The following is a 27700-nucleotide window of genomic DNA, read 5'->3' on the forward strand; positions in this document are numbered from 1 at the left end:
TAAGCAATCGTCTTGGCCTGAACATCCTCTAATATATGGTTGGGATATTTGGCGAGTTCTACATAGAGATCACTATGGGGTAATACTCCCTGCCTGAATGCCTCCATTGTTGTCCCAACGTCACATCTAGGAATGGACACCTTCTCTTTATTGAATCTGTTCAGGAAAGCTCTGAGGGTCTCATCTGACTTCTGGGTAATCCTGTATAGGTCACTGGAACGCTTCTCCAATTCCCTGCTGCTTGCAAACTGCTGGTTGAAGGTGTTGATCAGGTCAGCAAAGGACTTGATACTTCCATTAGACAGGTTAATGTACCACTACAGCGCAGGACCGGTTAAGGTTGTTCCAAATCCTTTGCACATGCAGACCTTACTTGCTTTAAATTGATGCAGCCAACATTTTTTGTTTATACAAGGCCACATGATTTTGCGGATCTGATGTCCCATCTTTAGTCCTCATGGATGGAACAACAAATTTATTGGGGAGATCCACCTTTGCTATTTCATCCACAAAGGGTGAATCAGCATAATTATCAGGTGCAGCCTCTTCCATGGTGAGGGCACTCCAGGTATTCTTTTTCGAACATTTCATAGAGCTTCTTAATCTCCTGGACTACCGCCATCGTGATTGCTGCTCCTGTCTCATCAGGCTTCTCTTCATCATCCTTGGGAATTTCTTCATCAATTATATTGATCACTTTCTTGATGCTAGGGCTCCCAAAGTTTGAAAAATAAAAATGTTTAATGATTGATGAGAATGGAGTTCCTGGCTAAATTTTGGAGCCTGATCCCTGAGTTTTTTCTAACTTTTGTTCTAGGGCTGACTCAGATTCTTTCTGCTGTAATATTTCAGCCTCACTCTGAGCCATTTTTTCTTTCAGATTCTCCATTTCTGCCAGCTGTTGAAGGGCAGTGTTCAATTGCTCTTCCACAGTGGGTTGTGCCATTTTTTTTTGTTAATTTCTTTTTTAGATTTTTTGTGAGAGGGAAAAAAGATTTTTTGTGGAAAGGGAAAAAGAATTTAATGAGCTAGATGTCCCACGGTGGGTGCCAATTGTTTTGGGTGGATTCTGCGCAAGGTTGAATCAGGTCAGGGTAGAGTAATTGTAGGGTTAACTAGCTCAACTATCTGGACAATGATTGCAGGACGGGCTAAAATGTGCGTAAAGTAAAGCAAATAAAGTAAGAAATGACAACAGAATTTGTACGTGGAAAACCCTTAAATGGGAAAAAACCACGGGCACCAAGCCAGGAGAGGATTTCACTAAGTATTATTGAGAATTATCATGTAACTAGCGCAATTTAGAGTATTTTTCCTAATTGTTGTAATGTTCTTGCTTGTAACGTAGTAGTGTCTTGGAATTATCTTGGCTCCTCTTTATATAGTAACCCTCTTGTAGCTGAATTATATCCACAATTAAGGCGTGATATTTCCTCTTTATGACGCTATTAATTGCACCTTCAATGCTCTTCAATATCCGGATAAATGCTTGATGATATGATATAAGCTTCTCCTTAATTGCTCTCTTAATTGGTGTAATAATGATGAAATATTCTCCATAATCATCTTTGACTCGGTCAAACATCGTCTTCTTTCTTGACCATTGTCCTCTCGTGCCTGGTGCCGGTCTTGAGCTGTCCTGACATTCCTGTCCTAATTGTCAGGCCAGGGTTCAACTTAATCATGAAGACGGTGCATGGGTTTACGCTCAGTCGTCTGGTACCAAACTTGAACTTCCATAACAGCCATACCCTGATCATCAGGCCAGGGTAGGCGCGGAAATATCAGGCCCATCAATAAGTATTACAACTTTCAGCGTTGACTAAGTGACACGGCTGTCGCAACCCTATCAAAAATAAACCAACCGGCTCTAACTATTATAGCAGAGGTAAGTCGGGTATCGTACTCGACAGGGAGGCTATTGTATCTATTTATTAGTCTAGTTTGTCACGGTAACAAATTAGGGTGTTTTTATTTGTTTAACTAAACCACTGAACTGAATGTAAAGCAAAGAGAGAGAACAATTAAAATAGAAAAATGAAATAAAGATGTGATCAAATAGAAAGAGAAATGCCAGGATGTCGGTTCACCATGATATCACACAATTCTGCTAAAGGTAAGGTCAGTCGGTCTGATATGAGAAGGGTAAAGGAAAGGTCCTTCCAGTCCGCTATCTGTCCTAAAATACTACTAACTTTGCTTCCGTCCTCATTAGAGTAGTCTATTGTTCATAACAGGTCTATTCATTCTAATCTTCCAATCTAGGTCTGAATTTAACCGGATTAACTAGTTTAGAAGCGTGCACTCAACTAAACGATTACAATTAAATTGCTATGAAACAATTCTCATATGTAAACCAACTAGTCTAATTATAACATCATTGTTTTACTATCATGGCTCCCCTAATCCTAGCAACAAAGGAATTAGCTACTCATGGTGATAGAAAAACTAACAACAATTAATGAAACGATAGAAGACCTGGTATAAGGATGAATAAGGATAAATCACATAAACTAATAACAAATTAATAAAAAGAGAAATTAAAAGACAAGAAAATAATAGTGTAAAAGAGAATTAAATTGAATAAAGAGAGTAAAGAGAGATTACAAAAGTTTAGGATCCGGAAATAGAGAGCAAAGTAACGTCGCAAGAGAAATGTCTACTGAATGATAAAGAGCCAAGTATGAGATAATGAAGTGTCTAAACCTAATTACATCTCTCCTATTTATAGGAGAGAGATTTTATTAAACCTAAGATATTAAACAAACAAATTCTCGCAAGAAAATATCAAGTCAGACAACAAAGTACACGATCGAGTACATTGAAACAACTCGATCGAGTAATCTTCAGTCAAAACCTCTCGATCGAGGACTTCTTCTTCTCGATCGAGGAACAGCATTTCAGCACCTCACGATCGAAGTCAGCAAACTCTTCGATCGAGGTCTTCTCTTCACCCTAGGCACTCGATCGAACATTTAGGCCAACAAAAGCCTTTGATCGAGTCAATCACTACTGAACCAGCTCCTTGCTTCGTTGATTTAGCTTCTGTAGATACCCAGTATCTGCACCTTCAAAAAACCACCCGATGATGATCGGACTATAACGTGTTTTTGATATGCGTGTGTGGATTGGCTATACATGAGACGGTTTAATGCACTACTCCAATATGAAAAATGATTTCAAAAGTTTTCTAACTTTATTTGCATTAAAATAACACTATTTAGAGTTAAAACCGTCTTCAGACCCAAAACCGACTCAGAAACCCGCAACTCGAGTCAACCTGAGTCAACCCGAGTCAACCCAAATCCCGAATGTCAAAAATAATGCCATGAATGTCTTTATCATGTCATATCCATTAAAATGACCATAATTAGAGTCAAAACCGACACCGAGCCAAAAACCGACTCGAAATTCAAATCCCGACTCACACGGATCAAACCCGAGTCAAGCACACAAAACACCTACCTTAAGTAACACCCAAAATCATCTTATTAGATGCCCATATTGTTACACGACATCTCATTTCAATACCACAAACCAAAAAATGGATAAAGCAAAGGCCACGTCCAAATTGAAAGAGACAATACACCCACTTGTATCTCAAGGTAGCTCGCGCCTCTTTAGGGTGTCTGCTTAGCCTCTAAGCAGACACAGTCGACCTACCTCCCCACATTTCTCTACAAATACCCACCATCACACACTACAATCCTTACGCGAGAGTCCGCCCCCTCCTTCTCCCTTAAACTTCTATACCCGACATCCTAAGTCACAAAATCGACACGTGTTTACGACCTACCGATCGTAAACACAAGCCTTACACATTTTGTTTGGTACCGTCGCCGTGCATTCGACCGACCCATTTGACCAACTCAATTCATCAATCAACATGATTTAATTAACATATTTTCAAAACAAAATCCTTTTTTAAGGCACTCTTTTAAACTTCTTTGATCGCGAGTAGTCGCAACGAGAAAACCATCTCTAAAGTCGTCTACGTCGCAAACATCAATACACGTAAGTTTGAGGGTGTAAATATCTCATTTATTTCATGTCTTTACTGTTTTTATGAGTTTATATGCATGAACAATGCATAACACGATTCAAATATAGGTTAGACGAGCCAAAACCGAGTTTTGGCCTGAGACAGAAGCTCCTTGCTATGCATGGATGCTCGCGCCTCTTGTTGGTGTCCAGGTCATACTCATCCGTGTTTGTTCTCGTCTTTCCTCTTTATTCATTTCTTTTATTTTTACCTCTTTCCTTTTACGGTTTTTACCATTTTAATTCATTTTTATGAGAAATATTTTAACCATTAGAAAAATCATCCTTGGATCCTTATACCATGACGGTTTATTCCGTGATTCGATGATATTACTGGTTAATTATATTTTAATGGGTATGTTAACACCCTTTTATTTTATTTACCATTTTTCTCATTTGTTTGCATTTGTAAACATATTAGTCATAATTCATAATCATCCTTGGTTCTTTATATTATGTTGGTTTAATCCGAGTACGATGACAAACTTGACTAATTACAAAGAAATGAACTTAACATATTTAGTTCAAATCAAACATTTTACATTTTTATTTGTAAACCATGCTTTTCAAACATGCAAATCCGACAATGAATATTACTAATATAATAGTAATTTTTCTGAGTCATGCAAACAATACTTGCAAATTATTTAATCACAAATACGGTTTTAAACAACCTTTTCAACAACCAGGAGACACCCCCTTCGGTCGGCTCATGGCTCGCGCCCCAAGAGGCCGTCTGTTTCCATCTTTCAAAACAAGGGCAGAGCCCCTTCCCTCGCCAATAGGCTCGCGCCCCTATGGGGCTGCTTGGCGCTGTTCTGTCTCGTTTTTAACACTTGTCTAGGACGATCCCGATTACGGTTTATCCGCATACGTGACGGATCAGATTGACGAGTTTGCCTTTCACACTTTGTCTTTTAAAACACACTTTTTCAAATAAATGGATCGTGTTAAGCATCATAACCCGAACTTGGTAAATGGATGTTTAATTTCCGTTTTCACATGCAAATCAATCTAAATCCAACTTGACACCAATTTCTTGGTACATGCCTAAACAACCGACTTAGGAAATATTCACATGTTATGTTAAAACTTTTGGATGTGCATTCATGCATTTACACCGGTTTATCAACTTTTGCACTTAAAAAACCACGATCGATTAGGAGAGGCTGCTAACGCGGGCGGGATTGGGTGTCCGATTAAAGGGCTTCCCAATACGTACCCTCACGCCTTACTCAGAATCTTTGGATAGTGAATGGCCTTATCCAGGGCGTACGAGAGTCATTTTAGGCATAATGCTAAAAGGGGGACGAGTCCTTATCTTTAGTACCTATGTCAAACACTGCTTTGTGCTTCGTTTGACCAAGGTATAAAGTGCATTTTGAACGGGTTCCAGGCATCCCACTAATGCTTGGTGGCGACTCCGAACATCTCTACATCGTTTTGAGACCTTTGCCGAGACGAAACCGGCCGATCTAAAGCGATCCGGTCGAAAGCATTTTTACGCCGCCTAGCGTGGCTTTCAAAAGACCGCTGCATGCCCATATATTGGCTTGGCGTGTAGGTGGACCGTGACTACGGACCGGTAGGTGGCCGAAATCAGCAGACCGGCCTGTGGCCCATGTCCACAGCTTACGAGACCACTTCACGCTTCCCGAGGCAGTAGTAATTCCGCGCTAATTCTTCCATCTCCCTAATTGCAAGCTAAGGGGACAGAAAAAGGTATAATTCCGCCTTCTTTGGTACAATCTTGCAATAAAAGCCAAACAAACCAAAGTAGACTATTCGGGGGATATTTGTAGTATAATACTACGTACATTACATAGAAATGCGTGCAAATAAGGCTTAGAAAGACTATATAAAATGCACGCATCACTAAGAGAATGCGGATTTCATGGATGTATTTGTCACGACTCAGAGATAAGTTTTTCCTAGATCTAATGCAAGTTTTGCAAAATATAAGCAATATATCTTAAAATTTCGGTACTTTGGCTTTTATTCTACGTCGAATTTTCTTAATTCTAATAATTTGATGTATTTGTTAGAATTCTATTTCTCATTACTTGACATATTCATATATGTTTCAAATTAATTTAGTCATACAATTAAATGTTAATCTTATGCATGCAAACAATAAAAGAATAAGAAAGAAATCATCATCTTACATTGAAGATTTCGGATTATTGGGCACAAGTAAGATCTCCTTCTTACTTGTTCTTGAGGACTCCTAAAATGGAACAAGTAAAAGAGGGATAATACCCAAGGTAATCTCTTAACAAAAATTAATATTATTATTACTAGAACAATATTAATTTAAATAAAATTGACCCAAAAATCTTTATTTTGTTCTCTTATTTCGGTTAAGAGAGGGGAAGAAGGAAGAAGATTTATCTCTCTAAAACTCTTATTTTAGATGGTTGTAAGAATGAAAATAATTATCCTCTAACATTTTTATGTAATGTATAAGGTAAAATTAGAGGAAAAACCCATGGTATTTCCTCTCACAAAACCGGGTAGAGGGAGGGGGTCAAAGGGCCAATGCATGAGCAAGGTGCTCTTCACAAGAGGCACTAGGTTTGCATGGCTAGGTTTAGGCAAATATGATTATGTTTACCACTTAGTTAATAACATAATAATTTCCTAAAACACCCACTATTTCGGTCCATTTAGAGATAAAATGGATTCCATTTTATCTTTGTCAATTTGTCAATTTGTCACATGTCACATGTCATGTAAAATTGTTATGTATTTTTAACATATTAAAAATCAACGCATTAATAAAAATACTTCATATACAAAATTGACTTAGTAATTCATAATTACTTGTACCAAAATATTTTACCAATTATAAATCACAACATCTTGTATTTATAATAAATTATTCATTCAAATGCAATTGTTTCTTTAAACAATAATTTCATCTAAGTAATAAAACAATTAGATCACTTAGACCGTATCTTATTTAATCAAATTATAATGAGATACGTAAATATTACTTCCAAAATCATCCGTCAATTTTAAGTAATTTAACTAACCCGTATCGTCATACGATCAATTAAATAATCAATTAAGAGTGTTACCCTTTAGGTATGACCTAAGGGGATCAACTGATCACCACCGTCACACGACAGTAATGTCAAACTCTAGTCAGCCAATCATTACCGATATGTGTGGACTAGTTGACAATAAAATATTACTTCCCAATTGTATTCTTTAAAATGAGACTTAAACATGTGATTATCATGATCGACAGTTGTCATCGCATTATTGTCGGAGGACACATATTCCAACAGTATTTATAAAATGAAACCTTGAACTTCGAAAATTCAAGCCTGGCGGGGTAATCTAGTCCTGATCATGACAGGCTTTAAAGTCAGTTCTGGACAGTATCAGGGCATGCCTCAGCGTCATTTCAAGTCTGGCCAGTCGGTTCAACCCTGAACGGCTATACCAACCCTGAGATTAGACACAAATAAATTTATATCACTCAATGCGGTATGCCCTTTGTGGAACGAGATCGAGGAAGGAAGAAAGTGAACAACGTCAATGAAGAAAGAGCTCTTAAAAATGAAGTTTCTCGCTTAATTAAGCCTGGCTACCTTTAAGATCCAATCAGGACAGACCAGTCCTTTCAGAACAGGGAATGATGACCGACATTATGAAACACAATAAAACAAAAATAAATCATAAAAGGAATTTAAGTGTTATTCTTGCACAGGTATGTCGTATCCTTTGCATAACTTTTAAATGAATATGTCATCATAGTACATATTCCAAGGTAGGTATGGATCAAATATTTTTAATAGTGACAATATTATATATGATAGTTTTTGGGCAGTCCTGATATACCAGGGTTAGTCAAGCCTAATCTAACCTGACTGGTCATGGAAAAATAAATCGACCAAGCCTGACCTGATTGACTTTTTGAAGGATGAATTAACCTATCACGACTAGCCTGTCCTGATATGCTTAGATCTATTATCATACTATTGTTATGAATCCTTACATGATTACTCATTAGCTTTTCCCTATTTTATATCAAGCATGTCTAGCACGATACAGAGGAACGCTTTTCTCTAAAGCATATTATTCAGGATATGATCGAGGAGGGCAAGCTTCCTGTGCCACCTTCCGTCAAACAATCGAAGAAGATCGGCCCCCTTGGGTCTTATATCATTAAACATGACGAAGAATCATCCCTAGACTGTTCTAATCACCTCGATCCTCGTGATGATGAAGAGATAAATGTCCTCGAAGACGACGATATCCAAAGTGTAATGCTCATGCTTTCCATTGCCTTCAACAATAATTTTTCCAAAATAGAGGGAGCTATTGATAATCTAAACTCTCGGCTTTCCAACATGGAGAACCAGTTTGCTGAAATTGGCAAGAAGCCTGATGCCCAACCTCTCAAGATGAAAAGTGTCCAGACAAATCCTCAACCTGACAGTCCTAAAACAATAAGTGAGCAATTCATTCCTCGTTCTTCTCATCCAGGAAATAAAATCAACAAAGGCAACCTCATGAAGCCCTCGTCAAAGAAACCTAACAATTATCCAAGGTCATTCACAAAGGCTTTCGACAAGAAGGATACACCCCCTAGGAAATATACCAACATTGTTATTACATACTGTGGACATGGGCCACAGGCCGGTCTGTGGATTTGGGCCACAAGCCGATCCGCGGTCACGGGCCACCTGCACGCCAAGCCAATCTGTGGACATGCAGCGGTCTTTTGAAAGCCACGCTCGGTGGCCTAAAAATGCTTTCGACCGAATCGTTTTAGATCAGTCGGTTTCGTCTCGGTAAAGGTCTCGAAACGATTAGAGATGTTCGGAGTCGCCACCAAGCATTTGTGGGATGCCTAGAACCCGTTCGAATCCACTTTATACTTAGGTAAACCAAGGCAAAAAGCGGTGTTTAACATAGGTACTAAAGATAAGGACTCGTCCCCCTTTTAGCATTTTATGCCTAAAATGACTCTCGTACGCCCTGGATAAGGTCATCCACTATCCAAAGGTTCTGAGTAAGGGGTGAGGGTACGTATTGGGAAGCCCTTTAATCGGACACCCAATCCCACCCGCGTTAGCGGCCTCTACTGATTGATCGTGGTTGTTTAAGTGCAAAAGTTGATAAAACGGTGAAAATGCATAAATGCACATCCAAAAGTTTAACCTAACATGTGAGAGCTTACTATGTCGGTTGATTTAATCCAAGTATCAAGTATAAGATGTCAAGTTGGATTTAGATTGATTTGCATGTGAGAACCGAAATTAAACATCCATTTACCAAATTCGGGTTATGATGCTTAACACGATCCATTTATTGAAAAAGGGTGTCAAATGACAAAGTGTAAAAACGTAAGCTTATCAATATGATCCGTCATATATTCGGATTAACCGTAATCGGGATCGTCCTAGACAAGTGCTAAAAACGAGGCAGAACAGTACCAGGCAGCCCTGTTAAGGCGCGAGCCTATTGGCGAGGTAAGGGGCTCTGCCTAGGTTTTGAAATATGAAAGCAGAGGGCCTCTTTGGGCGCGAGCCATGGGGCGAACCAAGAGATGCCTCTTGGTTGTTAAAAAGATTGTTTAAAACCGTTTTTTTGTGATTAATGATTTGCAAGTATGATTCGCATGACTCAGAATAATTACTATTATATTAGTAATATTCGTCGTCGGATTTGCATGTTTGAAAAGCATGATTTACAAATAAAAATGTAAAATGTTTGATTTGAACTAATTATGTTAAGTTCGATTATTTGTAATTAGTCAAGTTTGTCATCGTACTCGGATTAAACCGACATGGTATAAAGAACCAAGGATGATTATGAATTATGACTAATATGTTTGCAAATGTAAATAAATGAGAAAAATGGTAAATAAAATAAAAGGTGTTTAAAATACGCTTTAATTTGTAATTAACCAAATAATATCATCGAGTCACGGAATAAACCGTCATGGTATAAAGCACCAAGGATGATTTTTGTAATGGCCAAAATATGTTTATCATAAAAATGAAATAAAATGGTAAATAAAAGAAAAGGATTTCTTTTAAAATGTAATTAACCAATTAATATCACCGGGTCACGGATTAAACCGTCATGGTATAAGGAACCAAGGGTGATTATGATTTATGGTTAAAAAGTTTGTCATAAAAATGATTTGAAACATTTGAAATGGTAAAAACCGATTACAAATAAGAAATGAAATAAAGTGGAAAGACGAGAACAAACACGGTTGAATCTGACCTGGACACCCCATTGAGGCGCGAGCCTCCCTGCATAGCAAGAGGCTTCTGTCTCCGGCCAAAACTCAGTTTTGGCTCATCTAACCTATATTTGAATCGTGTTATGCATTGTTCATGCATGTAAACTCAAGAAAACAGTAAAGACATTAAATAAATGAGTTATTTACACCCTCAAACTTACGTGTATTGATGTTTGCGAAGTAGACGACTTTAGAGACGGTTTTCTCGTTGTGACTAATCGCGATCAAGAAGTTTAAAAAGGTGCCTTAAAAAAGGATTTAGTTTTGAAAATATGTTGAAAATATGTTAATTAAAACATGTTGATTGATGAATTGAGTTGGTCAAATGGGTCGGTCGATTGCACGGCGACGGTACCAAACAATATGTGTAAGGCTTGTGTTTACGATCGGTAGGTCGTAAACACGTGTCGATTTGTTGACTTAGGAAGTCGAGTATAGAAGTTTAAGGGAGATGTGAGGGGGCGGACTCTCGCGTGAATATTATGGTGTGTGATGGTGGGTATTTATAGAGAAATGTGGGATGGTAGGTCGGTTGAGTTTGCTTGGAGGCTAAGCAGACACCCCATTGAGGCGCGAGCAAGCCTGCTATGCAATGGGGTGCCCTGTCCTTTTCAATTTGGACGTGGCCAATTCTCCATCCATTGTTTGGTTGGTTTGATATGTGGTATTCATATAGGATGTCGTGTAACAATATGGGCATCTAATAAGATGATTTTTGTGTTACTTGAGGTAGGTGTTTTGTGTGCTTGACTCGGGTTTGACCCGTGTGAGTGGGGATTTAAATTTGGATTCGGTTTTTGGCTCGGTGTCGGTTTTGACTCTAATTAGAGTCATTTTAATGGAAATGACATGATGAAAACATTCATGGCATTATTTTTGACATTTGAGATTTGGGTTGACTCGGGTTGACTCAGGTTGACTCAGGTTGCGGGTTTCTGAGTCGGTTTTGGGTCCGAAGACGGTTTTAACTCTAAATAGTGTTGTTTTAAAGGAAATGACATGATAAAGACACTCATGGCATTTTTTTTGACATTCAAGATTTGGGTTGACTCGGGTTGACTCAGGTTGACTCGAGTTGCGGGTTTCTGAGTCGGTTTTGGGTCCAAAGACGGTTTTAACTCTAAATAGTGTTATTTTAATGCAAATGAAGTTAGAAAACCATTTTTGAAATCATTTTTCATATTCGAGTAGTCCATTAAACCGTCTCATGTATAGCCAATCCATGCACGCATATCAAAAACACGTTACAGTCCGATCATCATCGGGTGGTTTTTGGAAGGTGCAGATACTAGGTATCTATAGAGCCCCCACTTTGAATGAGGCTTGGACAGGGCAAAAGTCAAAGTATGATCTCCAGGTCAATCGATGATTACAACCTGTAGACCATTGCGACGTCGAGGCGGCTCAAAAAAGGTTTGAGCCAAGGACCTGCTGTCGGGAAGGGCGACGTCGAGGCGACTCGAGGATTCTAGTCAAGGAACTCCCGTCGGGAACAGTTTAGAGTCTGTTGACTTCCGATTCGGGTCGTTTAAAGTCCATTAGACTACGTATAAAGGCTCGCCAGCCACAAGAAGGAGTCATACCTGAGGCATCTTCGGGGTACGTCCTTGAATCTGTTGCGCGCAAAGGCTCGCCAGCCGGTGTTGAAGGCGGTGCATTTTGAGGTTCGCCGGCCATAGGAAGGAGTCATACCTGAGGCATCTTCGGGATATGTCCTTAAGTCATATCTTGTGTGCGTGCAAAGGCTCGCCGGCTGTGATAAGGAGTCGTACCCGAGGCATCTTCGGGATACGTCCTACAATTGTACCTTGTTTGCGGACAAAGACTCGCCAGCTTGTGAAAAGCAGTCGTACCTGAGGCATCTTTGGGATACGTCCTTGAGTTGTATCTTATTTGCGGACAAAGGCTCACCAGCCATATGCGTTGTAAAGCTCGCCAGCCATATATGATCGAATGATCGACTGTGGAAAATAGCATGTGTGATATCCATTTAAAAATCGGCACTCGCTGGGGAGTTAGAAACTTCTCAGGACTCGCCGGGGATATGAGTTGCTGCTCGCTGGGAGGTAGCGTATGCCATGTGATCGACGGGGTAAAACCCCTTGGACTTGATGGGTCGACGTTTATTGGGAAGAGCCCGGTACTCAGTTGGAGTGAGTTTGTCTTCTCAAGATTACCTGCATGGTTAGTGACCACACAAATCCGCAGTCGCATAGACAAGTACATTGAATGCAAGCATATAAGCACGTACGCATATAAGCATGTGAGCAATTAGCATAAAAGCAATTAGCATGTAAGCATATAAGCACGTACGCATATAAGCATTGGAGAAGTTAGCATATAAGCAACTAGCATGTAATGTCTCACGCGAAGGGAGATAGAAGTTTTTTATGTTTTGAAGCTTAAAGGCGAGTCTTGTTACTCGTAGATCTGTGATTTGATAAATTAGAGACACGTGACCATTGCGACATTGACTCACACAGACGCATATTGACAGACTGATAAATGGGCAGTCGTGAACGTGATGCAAACCCAGTATCGACACGACACGGGGGTGACTCTGACAGACTTTGCTTATGTGTACGCAACTCCTTAGCCAAGAAAGGGTGACAACGCGTATCAAATCCCTGGGGTAGAAGGTCCGCTTGGCTGGGGAACACGAATTGATTATCTTTCCAGACATCTTTCCCTTGTTTGCTTGTTTGAGATCCCTTCTCGAGTTTTGATGATTCGGAGAGCAGAACCAAGACCTTGTCATTGTCCGAACCGAGCACTAGGCTATGGGCGGTTTTATTTTGGACTGTAGTTGAGACTCAAAAGATGTTTGAGGATGAACGATGGGTGGCGTCTCGAAAGAGAAGCCCCCAGAGTGAGAAGGTGGAATTTTGACAAAGTAAGGAATGGGTGACGTCTTAAAGAAGAAGCCCCCAGTAAAGAGGTATAAGATTAATTTTTGCGGCTGGGTGGGCTGCTTTTGAGGATTGATGTTGATGGTTGAGATTGAAATGGGTGTGCGGTTGTGTCCTTGTCGGGGGACTGCCTACGTATTCGCGTGTTTGCGAAATCAAACAAGATCGTAGTTCTGAGCTGGTTATTGAGGATTGAAAATTGGAAATGTTGTAAAAGGAGTGTGCGGTTGTGCTTTTGTTATAGGACTACCTACGTATTCGCGTGTTAGCGAAATCAAACCAGATCGTAGTTCTGAGCTGTGTGTGCAATGGGTTTCAAATTGAAGGTGTGGAAATTGAATGTGTGTGGGGGTGTGGTTGTGTTCTAGTAATAGGACTGCCTACGTATCCGCGTGTGTGCGAAATCAAACCAGATCGTAGTTCTGAAGGTGTGTGCCTAAGCGAGTTGTTAGGACCTTAAAGTGTGGAGGTCACGACGGTAAAAGCCGTTTGGTGACTCAAAAAATTGATTTGAGATAATTCCCCCTTGATCATGAATCGAAGAGGTGTAATTTTTGAAAATGTTCCTTATCATGTGAGCACACTAAAAAGTGGACCCTAAGGGTAGATTGGGTATGTCCCGTTCTCGGTAGCAAAGCATTCTAGGACTCCGTATCTGGGTTAGGGTGAAAATGGCTTCGACATTATGGAATGTGGAGCTTGGTAATAATAGGTTTGTTTGACAGATAAAAATCTGGAGTCGAAGGTCACGACGGAAAATTCCGTCTGGTGACTTGAAGGTTGATTGGAGATAAATACCTCTTGATCATGAATCGAAGAGGTGTAATTTGTGAAAATGTTCCTTATTATTTGAGCACACTAAAAAGTGGACTCTATGGGTAGATTAGGTATGTCCCGTTCTCGATAGCAAAGCATTCGAGGACTCCGTGGGGATTGTGGTGAAAAATGGCTTCAACATTAGGGAATGTGGAGCTTGGTAATAATGGGTTTGCTTAACAGATAAAAATCTGGAGCAAGAATTTTGTGGTGTTTAGGTCGATGGGTAACGGCTTGTAGTGTGGTGCGGAATGGGGTCTCCGGCTTGATGTGGCCTGAGCACGAAATGGTTGGTAAATAACATGGGATCAGATTTCCATGTCTGGACCTTAAAGGTTAAGGTGTGATATTACGAGCTTGAGGAGGAATCCTCAGAAGCCTAGATAGGTCTCCCTGTAGCAGTCTCTAGAAGGACTTAGGGGTGAAGCGATGTTAGTTATGATCTTGAGGGAAATCCCAAGGATCCTAGATAGGGCTCCCTGTAACAGAGTGTAGAAGGACATAGGGGTGAATGAGTTTTGGTTGAGATTTTAGTGTTTGGTGTTTTGGACTTGTGGGTCCGGGATTTGGTGTGTTGGACTTTGTTGGTCCTGGGCTTTGGACTTGTTGGTCCTGGACTTGGTATTTTGGACTCATGGGTCATCGGCTTTGGACTTGTTGGTCCTGGACTTGGTGTTTTGGACTTATGGGTCCTGGGCTTTGGACTTGTTGATCCTGGACTTGGTGTTTTGGACTCAATGGCCCTGGGCTTTGGCCCTGTTGATCCTGGACTTAGTGTGTTGGACTTCGTTGGTCCAAAGTTTGAAAGGTGACAGTTTTTTAACTCCGTCATTTGAGATTGTGGAAAAATAACGAACTTGAATTTCGCTATTTCATTTTTGTTTGAAAAGGACGGTTTTTAAACTCGTCGTTTGGAATTTGTGAAAGTAGCGAATTTGAATTTCGCTATTTCGTTTTTTGTTTGAAAGGACGGTTTTAATTTCCGTCGTTTGGAATTGAGAGAAAATAACGAATTTGAATTTCGCCATTTCTTTTTTTGTTTGGGAAAAGACGGTTTTGATTCCGTCGTTTGAAATTTGTGAGAGATAGCGAATTTGAATTTCACTATTTTGTATTTGGTTTGAAAGGATGTTTTTAATTTCCGTCATTTGGAATTGAGAGAAAATAACGAATTTGAATTTCGGCATTTCTTTTTTTTGTTTGGGAAAAGACGATTTTTGATTCCGTCGTTTGAAATTTGTGAGGGATAGCGAATTTGAATCTCACTATTTTTTATTTGGTTTGTGGTTTGAGAATGACGGTGTTTGATTCCGTCGTTTGAAATTCGGGAAAATAGCGATTTGACTTTAGCCTTGGCTTTTGTTTTGGCTTTGGTTTTCGCCTTTGTTTTGGCTTGGTTTTGCTTTGGCATTGGGTGAATGGCTATTGGCTTGGGCCTTTGATTTTGGCCTTTTGCTATGACTTTTGATTTATTGGTTCTTTGTCGTCCTTCATTCGAGGCAGGTAAAGGTGTAGACGGGGATGTACCCGTTGGTGAAAGGTTGATAATTGGTGAGATGTTTTTTTGTGGGGAATGGGCTTGCCTTCCGTCATTGAACATGAACAAGGAGATGTCCTGGTTTGTTATCTAGGTTTGTCGTAGAATCCCTTTGATAAAAGCTCGTCCTAAATACGGTGCTAGTGAAAGGTTTCTATTGCAAGACATGGAATAGGTAAAGAGAATGGACACAGAGTTTCGAGTCCTCTGCTTACTCAATACGGAACGTCACTCGAGTGTACTCACATTGAATTAGAACGTGTTATTTATTTTAAATCAATTCTCAAATCAATTCTCGTTGTCAACAGGAAATGGTAAAGAGGAGAATATATGATAGCTAGAAATTGTGCTTTTATTTAGATAAATAAGATGTTAGCACAGACTCGATGAATACATGTGAATCATGGGGACAGCCCCCAGTTTGTCACTTAGGAATAAAAGGACAGACAATAGGATAGATATGAGAAAGCCTAAGACTCGGACTCAGACTCAGACTCAATCGTAGATACGAACTCCTAATCGTCATTTTCCTCCTCGAAGGTCTCTTTCGCAGCATCCGGTGGCTTGAATGTCTGGTCTTGAGCGTTGACCCACTTGAGCACTTCACTCTCGTTGTTGGGAATGATATGAGGACAATAGTCGATAAGGCTTTTATCTCCTTGCAGAAAGAGATGTTCATTAGGGTTGTCTTCATCACTTGGTTGGCATAGGGATGAAGCTATCAGTTCATGATTGTCGATCATATCTTGAATAACATGTTTTAGTTTGAAGCATGTTACAGTGTCATGACCATTCCCTTAATGATATTGGCAATAGGCACTACCGTCCCAGAAACGGCTTTTCTTGCATTCAGACGGGTCCGGAGTGGGCCCGATTGGTTGTAGCTTCCCTTCAGTCATGAGCTTTTGAAGAGTTGCGGCATAGGTTGTGTTGAGTTTAGTGAATGTCCTTTGAGAACGCTCAACCTTGCTGTTTGATTTGAGACATTCAGGAGGATTGTCTTGACTGAGAGGTGCAATTATGATTTTGCCAGCCTCGATCATATCTTGAATGGCATGCTTGAGTTTGAAGCAGGTTTCGGTGTCATGGCCCTTACCTTGATGGTATTGGCAATAGGCATTAGGGTTCCAGAAACGGGATTTCTTAGCCTTAGATGGATCCGGAGTTGGTCCAATCGGTTGCAGTAATCCTTCCGAAGCAAGTATCTCCAGAGCGGTGCCATATGTTATTCCCAGATCTGTGAATACCCTTTGATGTTTTCCCATGATTCCAACATTGTTGTTTCTTGGGAGGTTTTTGTGAGTTTTGTTTTTTTTTTTTTTTTTGGTTTTTGTCAATCCTGGGCGGAAGCAGGATTTGTTGGTCATTGTCAATGGGAAGTTTTTGGGATGTTGCTTGGCATTTTGAAGGGGACTTTTGTGAGGTAATTTCATGTTCTTTGTTTGTGGGTTCATGGATGTGGGAACCATCGGATGACTCCTCATTTTCAACAGATGTTGGTTGGTGAGCGGAGGGTTGGTTTTCTCTTTGATGGTCAGGTTCATTTTCGGCACTACCCAATCTTTTCTCCAAATGAGCTACCCGAGTGTTCAAATCATCGATAGCAACTTGCAACTTTGAGAATATGTTGTTGATGGAGACGGAGAGCATCATTATGGCGCTTTGTATGCCATCCTCATCAATTGCATAAATTTTCTCATCGTCAGGAGGGATGAGGTGAGAGCAGTCTAGGGAAGATTCCTGACTGTGTCTAATAGGGTTTCAGGGTGGTTATTTTTGTGGTTTGTTGAGGGAGGTAGTGGTAATTCTCCCTTTTCAATCATATCAAGGATGACACCTTTCAGGGGGAGACAAGTTTCAGTATCGTGTCCGCGACCTTGGTGATATTGACAAAATAGTTTTCCGTCCCATCTACGTCCTCGCTTCTGTGGTGAAGGGTCTGGAGTTGGACCAATCGGTTTAAGCTTTCCTTGGGAGATTAGCCTTTCCAAGGTAATGGCATAAGGGATACCCAAATCAGGGAAGGACCTAGGAGGTCGTCTGGTTTTGGTTTTGTCGATGGCAAGTAGCCGGCTTTCAAGGAGCTTAACCCTTTGCTCAATACCAGAAGAGATAAAATTCCCGGTTATCATTTTGTCCTCAACTTGGGAGAGACGAGTGCTCAAGTTTTCCATGGTAGCTAAGAGTCGAAGGACCATGTTGTTGGTTCCGGCAGAAGTCATGGCGGATGCAGATTGATGGCTTCTTGAGTTTCTTGTTGACGATTGATGGCACCCAAGGGATTCCTAATGACATAACGACAGGCGTTATAACTTGTCTTGGCAAGGTACTGCACAAACAAAGGCAAGCGCGACACATATGTACAAAAGGCAGTTTTGTCGTGAAGACGCGACGGTGTGACTAGGTTATGAGTTCATTAAAGATCGTAAATGACCTCTTATGTTTGAACTTTTGGTGCATGACTTTGAATTTAGACTCGAGTGTCAACTTTGGCATAGTGATGCCTAGACAGACGACTTATGACGAGATTTGGAGGTGCGTTGCCAGCGTGACGCCGTTGGACAAGACATGTACGCAAACTTGACCTTTGACCCGTAATGTAGGGGGAAGACGGGTTTAGAACCCGACAGGTTTTGACTCTGCTAACGCCATTGGAGATGTCTCGACAATTAGGAGACACGACCTAGACCAGAAGGTATGAACTAACTTCGGTGGACACTCGACGTTATCTAGGCGACTTGACTTGAAATTGACTCGACTCTATTTGACTCGAGGCTGAATCAGAAAGGTGGACTGAAATTTTCGAAAATAGAAATTTTCAAAAAGATTCATTTGTCGCTTTTTGGACGGTTTCCGAAGAGTAGGGATTTCCGAAAGTCGATCAGTTGAAAGGGTTGTCTTAGGTTTGTTTTCAAAAGACAATTTGAGTTGAAATTGCGGCTGCTCTGAAAACAATGTGTTGTTTCCAAAGACGGTTTTTGAAATTCCGAATCACGGATTAGAAAATCGAGAATCGAATAATTTGGAATCGTCATCACAATGGCCATGAAAACGGTTAAGTTTGTTTTCAAAGGATTTAAAATTGGGTTGAAAATTTGAAAACGGTTAGATTTGTTTTCAAATAATTTGGAATCGGATTGAAATTTGAAAACGGTTAAATTTGTTTTCAAATGGTTTGAAATTGGATAGAAATTTGAAAACGGTTAAATTTGTTTTCAATTGACTTAAAATTGAATTAAAATTTGAAGACGGTTAAATTTGTTTTCAAAGATTGAGTTTGAAGTTGAAATTTGAAAACGGTCAAATTTGTTTTCAAAGATTGAGATTGAATTTGAAATTTGAAAACGGTCAAATTTGTTTTCGAAAATTAAGTTTGAATTTGAAATTTGAAAACGGTCAAATTGTTTTCAAAAATTTGATTTTGAATTGAAATTTGAAAACGGTTAGATTTGTTTTGAAATATTTGATTTTGAATTGAAATTTGAAAACGGTTAAATTTGTTTTCAAAAATTTGATTTTGAATTGAAATTTGAAAACGGTTAGATTTGTTTTCAAATGATTTGAAATTGGATCTGAAATTTGAAAGCGGTTAAATTGGCCTTCAAATGATTTGATTTTTGATTTGAATTTAAAAACGGTTAAATTTGTTTTCAAATGATTTCATTTTGAATTGAAATTTGAAAACGGTTAAATTTGTTTTCAAATGATTTGTTTTTTGATTTGAAATTTGAAAGCGGCTAAATTGGCTTTCAAATGACTTGATTTTTAAATTGGAATTTGAAACGGTTAAATTCGTTTTCAAGATTTGAAATTGGAAATCGTGAGGATTGAATTCGTCATTACGACGGGTTAGAAAACCGTTTTAACTTTTAAAAGACGGTATGCAAATCGAAAAGTGTGAGAATTGAAATCGTCATTACGACGGCTTAGAAAAGCCAAATTTGATTTCGAAAACGAGATTTGAAATTTGGAAAGTTGCACGGGTTAAAATCGTCATTACGACGGTTTGAAAAACGTTTTTGTTGAAAACTGATTTCGAATTTTGAAAGTTCGAGGATAGAATTTGTCATTACGACGGCGTAAAAAAAGGGCGTTTTGAGAATGCAACGGTCGGCGAGGGACCGAGGTTTTGAAATGGCCATTACGACGACGTAAAATTGTATTTTGAAATGGTTTGTGAAAACCAAGGTTTGAAATTGTCATTACAATAGCATGAAAAGGTGCATTTAAAATGGTTATAAAAAACCGGGTTTTGATATGGCCATTATAACGGCATAGAAAGGCGTGTTGAAATGGTTGTAGAAAACCGGTTTTGAAAATCGTCATTACGACGGCCTAAAAAGGCCTGCAACTATCGGCGAAAGACCGAGGTTTGAAACGGCCTTTATAACGGCATAAAAAGGTGTTTTGAAACGGTTGTAAAAGCCGAGTTTGAAAATCGTCATTATGACGGCCTAAGAAGGCGTGCAACGGTCGGCGAAAGACCGAAGTTTGAAACGGTTGTGAAAAACCGGGTTTAAAAATCGTCATTACGACGGCCTAAGAAGGCGTGTTGTTTGAAATGGTTGTAAAAAACCGGGTTTGAAAATCGTCATTACGACGGCCTAAAAAGGCGTGCAACGATCGGCGAAAGACCGAGGTTTGAAATGACCATTATAACGGCATAAAAAGGTGTTTTTGAAAGTTTGAAATGACACGGAAGGACTTATGATCACATAACACATAAGCACTCACAGTTCATTATATTATGCATAATGCTGACACGGGTTTTGGCTTAAAAGGGTGGGTTACACACCAAGCAATCAAACCCCGATATTCGAGATGGATACCAATCCAAACAAAATGTGTAAGGAGGGTACCCTAGCCTCGTGCTCGAAGGTGCTGAAAGCTCTTTGACGAAACAGAAATGTGTAACGTCAACGATATGCTTGACTCAATCGGGATTCGAAACGCGGGAATGAGAAAACTCACGCCGACGGGACGAGCCAATTGGTCGATAAAGGTTAGGTTGTGGGCCCGGACAAGGAACCCGAATTATGACCGTAATATCAATTAATGCACTTTAACCACGACCTCGTTCGAGTTTCACCTCTAAGGATCACAAAGACAGAAGTGTCCTAGTTTTCCCCAGCGGAGTCGCCAATCTGTGGACATGGGCCACAGGCCGGTCTGTGGATTTGGGCCACAAGCCGATCTGCGGTCACGGGCCACCTGCACGCCAAGCCAATCTGTGGACATGCAGCGGTCTTTTGAAAGCCACGCTCGGTGGAGTAAAATTCCTTTCGACCGGATCGTTTTAGATCGGTCGGTTTCGTCTCGGTAAAGGTCTCGAAACGATTAGAGATGTTCGGAGTCGCCACCAAGCATTTGTGGGATGCCTGAAACCCGTTCAAATCCACTTTATACCTAGGTCAACCAAGGCAAAAAGCGGTGTTTGACATAGGTACCACTAGTACAGAATTGACATTAGGCAAATACAAAAAGCTACGGTCATTAAAAATAACCGTAGCCTTTTGTATATGGCTACGGTTGTCAACCAACAACCGAAGCCATAAATGCAAATTAAAAGTAAAGGCTACGGTTTTAGCATAGAAGTATAGAACCGAAGCCAAATGTGAAGAAAAGGCAACGGTTAATTATAAACCGTAGCCATTATTACCCACTCTTCATAAAATGAGTGACCTTACCATTATTCTAAAATCCCTCATTACCCCTTTTTTATTCGGATTCCCATCTCCGTCAACAACTAACTTCCCCATCCAAGGCTCGCAGGACAAAGGTAGTTGATAGAACGCCGGTAGCCCCCTCGTGACCCACAGCCACCTTGTGAGCCACCTTGTTACTTCCGACAGCAGCTCGTCAATGACCAGTTCGCAGATTTTAATCAGGTTTTTTTTTATCAACTTTTTTAAATCCTTTGTTTTTCCTGAATTGTTTTCGGTTTATAACTGAATTTAGGTTTTGTTTTTATCATTTAGGGTTAATGGATTGAATTATTTTAGCAATTATGTTACAATTAAGTATTAGGGTTAGGCGAAGTTTAATTGGAAGATGAGTCGTTTTAATCGATATGAGTAAAACGGATGGATTATTTTCAGTTTAATTAAGTAGGCCTTGCAATTTGGTGAATACAATAAAGTTGCTGCGATTGTGTATTATACTCATGTTGTTGTTCAAAACTCTAGTCAAGAATGATAGTGCGTCCGGCTAATATGCTTGAATGCTTGATTCTTGTAAGTTTGTTGAGTTAGGATGAGAGATGATTTGATTGTAGTTTTTATTCTAGACATGGTAGTGTTCCTGAAGTAAATCAAAGGTTGCTGGAACAACTGAAAAAAATGGGATTCCCGTTCTCTCATGCCACTTGATCACTCCATTATTCTGGTTAGTATGATTGTTAATTTTATTAGAGTGAAACATGTCGCTGGAAAATGTCACAATCTCCATTATTTGATTGTAGTTTTGCACCTGGGGATCACAAAATTAGTCTTGTTTTCTTCAGCCGCTTTCCTTTTTCTGTTCCTATGGATCTTGGCTAACTAATAAACTGAAATTCTTTATGACTATTTAGGTACTAGTACTTATATATTATTTGGTTCTATATCTATCTTTTGTCATCAGGAAATTCTAGCCTTGAGGATGCGATAACTTGGATTGTTGATCACGAGAATGACCCTGATATCGACCAGATGCCTTTGGTATGATATCCTTTTAATGTGTTTATTGGATGAACTAAGTGATTCTTTATCATATACACTTTGAGTTGGGCCTTTTTCTTAAATAATGTTTGTAATTACCAGGATGAGAATCCAGTGTAACGGGTTATCTGACTAATTGAAGAAGATGCGTGCTATAGGGTATTTGCAATCAATTGTAAGAAATGGTTTCTTGTGGCTTGATATACATGATTTTTTAATGAGTTTTGTTTGAGACGGTCTCACACTCTCACCAACCCAAATCCTTGTGTTCTGTTCAGTAATTTTATAGGGTTAAAGGGAGGGTTAAATGTACCTTTGAGGCAACGACTCACTACATTTTTCTTTATGTATCATGACACAACTGCAGTGTCAATTCATTTTACGACAATTTTCATTACTGGTCGTACAAAATGAGCCTCTTGGTAGGTTTTAATAGAGTAAGGTTGCGGTTGTTTTTGGGCCAAATGTTTCTGCATTAATGTGAAGTTGTTCTCATGTTTTCAGTATCAACTATTGTCTGACCTGTTGGCTACACCTCAATGTTTCAGGTTGTCGTATTGATATAATATATGCCTGATAGCACTTGACACCCATACATCTTGGATTCTACACCTGTGCTCTCTCGTGCCATTTATGGACTTCTAAACTGTGATATTAATTTATTATGGTTGTACTTTGAAGCTGTGTTGTGTTTTATTGCCGCAGGGTATTGTTCGCTATCTTCTCGTTTGTTCAATGACTGGACCTGGAGATTAGATGCATTAGTTTAGGTGTGTAATTACGAATAATGACATTCATATCGTCATATTTATCGCTTGTTCTCTGCCAAACATTAATGTATTTTGCATTATTATGGTGAGGTTGGGAGTCTGGGAAATTTGCCATGAATTATGCAAGGAGCTGAAGACAATTGATTATAGATATGTGCCTACTGATTTGTTTCTAAGGTATGTTTATTTAATTGAATTTGGTTCATTGGTAGAAATTTCATGATTAGACAAACATGTCATGTGTCATAAAACTAATGAGCACACTCTGAACTAGTCCCGTGATTATTTTTGCTGTATTGAACTTGTAGTCTTCTACTATGCTTTTTATTATCCGTTACTTTTTGTTTGTCAAATTCACTTCTTTTTGACATTTAAGTACAAATTCACTTCTTTTTTTACTTTTAGGTGATCTTCCTCGGCTGACCTTCTACTATGTTTTTACCAAATTCACTTCTTTTTTACTTTTAGGTGATCCTTCCTTCGGTGACATTATGTACACGGCTGAAAAGCTTGGGGTGCTAGTTTTGTGTGTTGTTTGTCTGGCTGCTAGTGAACTGCTGTTAGCTAGATTGATGCTGCTGCATGCTACAGTGAACCAATTCCCGATGCACGTCGTTGTTGACTAGTGTTTCTTCCTGATATAGGTTGTTGTTGCTGATGTTGTACGTCGTCCAATCGCTCTGCTTGTTGCCTCTGTCTAATGGCTCATGTTGCTTGTACTTAGATGCAGGTTTAACAATCAAAATTTTAGAACATGGTACAATTTTGTTTCTCTATGTAACTCTGTATTATAATTATTTTGTTTAGCTTTGAGAATTAATGTTGATTTGTAATGACAATTCTATGTTTAAGATTAGTCTTGTAATTAATTATTTTCATAATAAAAACATTACATTTAACAAAAATATAAATGGAAATATTTTTTTTAAAAAAATTTAATTGAGAAATGGCTACGGTTGTTAAATGTGAACCATAGCCTTTTATCAGCTTATGGCTACGGTTTAATATTAATAACCGTAGCCATAAGTTACTTTAGGCTACGGTTCCTATAAATAACCATAGCCATAAGTCACTTTAGGCTACGGTCAAGAACCGTAGCCGTAAGTTTTGATCTAAGGCAACGCCCTGATTTACTACGGTCGAGGAACCGTAGCCAAAAGTCATTTTTAACCGTTGCCAAAAGCCATTTCTGTACTAGTGTACTAAAGATAAGGACTCGTCCCCCTTTTAGCATTTTATGCCTAAAATGACTCTCGTACGCCCTGGATAAAGCCATCCACTATCCAAAGGTTCTGAGTAAGGGGTGAGGGTACGTACTGGGAAGCCCTTTAATCGGACACCCAATCGCGCCCGCGTTAGCGGCCTCTACTGATCGATCGTGGTTGTTTAAGTGCAAAAGTTGATAAAACGGTGAAAATCCATGAATGCACATCCAAAAGTTTAACCTAACATGTGAGAGCTTTTTATGTCGGTTGATTTATTCCAAGTATCAAGTATAAGATGTCAAGTTGAATTTAGATTGATTTGCATGTGAGAACGGAAATTAAACATCCATTTACCAAATTCGGGTTATGATGCTTAACACGATCCATTTATTGAAAAAGGGTGTCAAATGATAAAGTGTAAAAACGTAAGCTTATCAATATGATCCGTCATGTATTCGGATTAACCGTAATCGGAATCGTCCTAGACAAGTGCTAAAAATGAGGCAGAACAGTGCCAGGCAGCCCTGTTAAGGCGCGAGCCTATTGGCGAGGTAAGGGGCTCTGCCCAGGTTTTGAAATATGAAAGCAGAGGGCCTCTTGGGGCGCGAGCCATGGGGCGACCAAGAGATGCCTCTTGGTTGTTAAAAAGGTTGTTTAAAACCGCTTTTTGTGATTAATGATTTGCAAGTATGATTCGCATGACTCGGAATAATTACTATTATATTGGTAATATTCGTTGTCGGATTTACATGTTTGAAAAGCATGATTTACAAATAAAAATGTAAAATGTTTGATTTGAACTAATTATGTTAAGTTCGATTATTTGTAATTAGTCAAGTTTGTCATCGTACTCGGATTAAACCGACATGGTATAAAGAACCAAGGATGATTATGAATTATGACTAATATGTTTGCAAATGTAAATAAATGAGAAAAATGGTAAATAAAATAAAAGTTGTTTAAAATACCCTTTAATTTGTAATTAACCAAATAATATCATCGAGTCACGGAATAAACCGTCATGGTATAAAGCACCAAGGATTATTTTTGTAATGGCCAAAATAAGTTTATCATAAAAATGAATTAAAATGGTAAATAAAAGAAAAAGGATTTCTTTTAAAATGTAATTAACCAATTAATATCACCGGGTCACGGATTAAACCGTCATGGTATAAGGAACCAAGGGTGATTATGATTTATGGTTAAAAAGTTTGTCATAAAAATGATTTGAAACATTTAAAATGGTAAAAACCGATTACAAATAAGAAATGAAATAAAGAGGAAAGACGAGAACAAACACGGTTGAATCTGACCTGGACACCCCATTGAGGCGCGAGCCTCCCTGCATAGCAAGGGGCTTCTGTCTCAGGCCAAAACTCAGTTTTGGCTCGTCTAACCTATATTTGAATCGTGTTATGCATTGTTCATGCTTGTAAACTCATGAAAACAGTAAAGACATGAAATAAATGAGTTGTTTACACCCTCAAACTTACGTGTTTTGATGTTTGCGAAGTAGACGACTTTAGAGACGGTTTTCTCGTTGTGACTAATCGCGATTAAAGAAGTTTAAAAAGGTGCCTTAAAAAAGGATTTAGTTTTGAAAATATGTTGAAAATATGTTAATTAAAACATGTTGATTGATGAATTGAGTTGGTCAAATGGGTCGGTCGAATGCACGGCGACGGTACCAAATAATATGTGTAAGGCTTGTGTTTACGATCGGTAGGTCGTAAACACGTGTCGATTTGTTGACTTAGGAAGTCGAGTATAGAAGATTAAGGGAGATGTGAGGGGGCGGACTCTCGCGTGAATATTATGGTGTGTGATGGTGGGTATTTATAGAGAAATGTGGGGTGGTAGGTCGGTTGAGTTTGCTTGGAGGCTATGCAGACACCCCATTGAGGCGCGAGCAAGCCTGCTATGCAATGGGGTGCCCTGTCCTTTTCAATTTGGACGTGGCCAATTCTCCATCTATTGTTTGGTTGGTTTGATATGTGGTATTCATATAGGATGTCGTGTAACAATATGGGCATCTAATAAGATGATTTTGGTGTTACTTGAGGTAGGTGTTTTGTGTGCTTGACTCGGGTTTGACCCGTGTGAGTGGGGATTTAAATTTGGATTCGGTTTTTGGCTCGGTGTCGGTTTTGACTCTAATTAGAGTCATTTTAATGGAAATGACATGATGAAAACATTCATGGCATTATTTTTGACATTAGAGATTTGGGTTGACTCGGGTTGACTCAGGTTGACTCGAGTTGCTGGTTTTTGAGTCGGTTTTGGGTTCGAAGACGGTTTTAACTCTAAATAGTGTTGTTTTGAAGGAAATGACATGATAAAGACACTCATGGCATTATTTTTGACATTCGAGATTTGGGTTGACACGGGTTGACTCAGGTTGACTCGAGTTGCGGGTTTCTGAGTCGATTTTGGGTCTAAAGACGGTTTTAACTCTAAATAGTGTTATTTTAATGCAAATGAAATTAGAAAACCATTTTTGAAATCATTTTTCATATTCGAGTAGTGCATTAAAACGTCTCATGTATAGCCAATCCACGCACGCATATCAAAAACACGTTACAGTCCGATCATCATCGGGTGGTTTTTGGAAGGTGCAGATACTGGGTATCTACACATACCTCGATGCCCTTCAGAGACTCGTGGAGCGACGAATGTTGAAGCCTATCGGTCCTACACCAAATACGGAAAAAAGTCCAGGTTCTGTGATGAGAATGGCTACTGCAAGTACCGTAGAGGCGAAAGGCATGATACAAAGAAATGTTTCAAATTAAAACATGTCCTTCCGGATATGATTGAAAGCGGGAAGTTGTCCCTCTCAACCTTTAGCCGACAAGGCAACTTAGGCAATCCTCATGGATATACCACTTATCAAGAAACTCTTCTGGATTGTCATCCTTCCAGTTTTCCTAATGATGAGGATGAGGTGCTCAAATGGGTGAATGCTCAAAGTCAGATGCCAAAGCCAGTTGCTGGAAAAGAAAATGTTCAAGCATGGGTCGATGATTACGAGTCTGGATATAAGATCGAGTCAGAGTCCCAGTCCCAGTCCTAGGCTTTCTATCCCATAATTGTTCTAGTATCTTTCTTTATGTCCATTTTCGTTCCTAGTGACAACCTGGGGGCTGTCCCATGAGTCACATATATTCTCGAGTCAATACATTTATTATTCATTTCAATAAAAGTACACTTTTTAATCCATATATTTTATCCTATTTCCTCCTTTGCCCTTTTTCCTGTGACAACAAGAATTGATTTGAGACATTTTAAAACGAACAACGCATGGCATGTCGATGTGAGTACACTTAAATGATGTTCCATTCCAAGTTGTAGAGGACCCGAAGCTCCGTGTCCATTTTCCTTACCTATTCCATGTGTGGCAACAGAAACCTCACTAGACCCCAGTTTAGTACGAGCCTGTCTCAAGAGATTCTAGGA

General features: G+C 39.4%; 2 long non-coding RNA genes across 2 annotated transcripts; both read left to right on the plus strand.

Annotated features, from left to right (window-relative positions):
• Window positions 1-21199: 21199 nt before the first annotated feature.
• Window positions 21200-22884, plus strand: LOC141658878 (uncharacterized). The gene is made up of 4 exons (XR_012549498.1): window positions 21200-21459; window positions 22193-22269; window positions 22372-22444; window positions 22818-22884. It is a non-coding gene; the product is annotated as an uncharacterized LOC141658878 (long non-coding RNA).
• A 4-nt stretch (window positions 22885-22888) lies between these two features.
• LOC141658877 (uncharacterized) lies at window positions 22889-23883 on the plus strand. Its single transcript, XR_012549497.1, has 3 exons — window positions 22889-23039; window positions 23130-23216; window positions 23508-23883. It is a non-coding gene; the product is annotated as an uncharacterized LOC141658877 (long non-coding RNA).
• Window positions 23884-27700: the final 3817 nt, after the last annotated feature.

The sequence above is a fragment of the Silene latifolia genome, chromosome 6 (genome assembly GCF_048544455.1).
Source record: "Silene latifolia isolate original U9 population chromosome 6, ASM4854445v1, whole genome shotgun sequence".
NCBI classification, from domain to species: domain Eukaryota; kingdom Viridiplantae; phylum Streptophyta; class Magnoliopsida; order Caryophyllales; family Caryophyllaceae; genus Silene; species Silene latifolia.